This window comes from Cavia porcellus, unplaced genomic scaffold (genome assembly GCF_034190915.1).
Source record: "Cavia porcellus strain 051 isolate PalLab524CR breed Dunkin Hartley unplaced genomic scaffold, mCavPor4.1 scaffold_14, whole genome shotgun sequence".
In the NCBI taxonomy this organism is placed as follows: Eukaryota; Metazoa; Chordata; class Mammalia; order Rodentia; family Caviidae; genus Cavia; species Cavia porcellus.
In genome coordinates this window covers 4,485,958-4,486,855 of record NW_026947497.1, presented here as the reverse complement: position 1 = coordinate 4,486,855, position 898 = coordinate 4,485,958, and the positions used below count along the sequence as shown (strand labels likewise).

At 34.7% G+C, this 898-nt stretch overlaps 1 non-coding gene across 1 annotated transcript; it reads left to right on the top strand.

The window, feature by feature from the left end:
- Positions 1–371: 371 nt before the first annotated feature.
- LOC111756278 (U4 spliceosomal RNA) lies at positions 372–517 on the top strand. Its single transcript, XR_002790773.1, has one exon. It is a non-coding gene; the product is annotated as a U4 spliceosomal RNA (small nuclear RNA).
- The last annotated feature ends 381 nt before the right edge of the window (positions 518–898 follow it).

Below are 898 nucleotides of genomic sequence, written 5' to 3'. Positions count from 1 at the left end.
CTGGAGGATGGGAAGGGGAGAGAGAGCGAGATAGAGACAGAGAGTAAGAGAGAGAGACAGAATTGAAAGGCTTCAAATTCCAGATGTAGCATTTTATATTGAAATAAATGATACTTCATTAGACAATAGATAGGCTTTTCATTTTGGGTTTTATTGTCAGTCACCCCTTTGTTCTTTACTTGTGAAGGCAGGCTCTTTTTGTATCATCAGGTATGAAAGTTTCTTTAAACTCTATCTATGCGTCTCTCCTTCAGTAACACGGCAGCAGGTGAGCAGACTCACAATTTATGTGAAGTATACCTGTGTGCCAGGGTTAAATTCCTGCTTCACGAATTTAATAGCTCAAAGATCGACTTAATATTTTCAAGTTTAGCTTTGCACAGTGGCAGTATTGTAGTCAATGAGGTTTATCCAAGGCGCAATTTTTTCTAATATTTTCAAATTTACTTCAAAATGCTGTAAACAGTGCAACTACACACTGAAAATCTGTGTGAGTTTAAAAAATACTGACTTTAAATGATGAAGTATAGTATTATACAAATCCTATTTTCCAAAACCTACACTGTTTTTTATTAGAAGCAGAATGGAATGTGAGGGGTAAAACCACAAAGAAAAAGAGAATGTTCAGCTTGCCCATATCTGATTGAAAATCTCAGGGTGAAAAACTCATCATAATACTGTGGTTTTTATAAATCAAAAATATAAATTATGATTACCACTAGGGCAATGTAAATCAAGATCCCTATTTAATAGACTTAGGAAAGGCATTAGAGGGTTGTAACTGTTATATATTTAGTGTCTGCAACTTTTAAAGTTTGGCTTTACCTTTCTCCACTGTTGAATCCATCCACAGTTGAAACAAATCTAAGATTTTCCTGTTGGATGAACAGTTAATGAG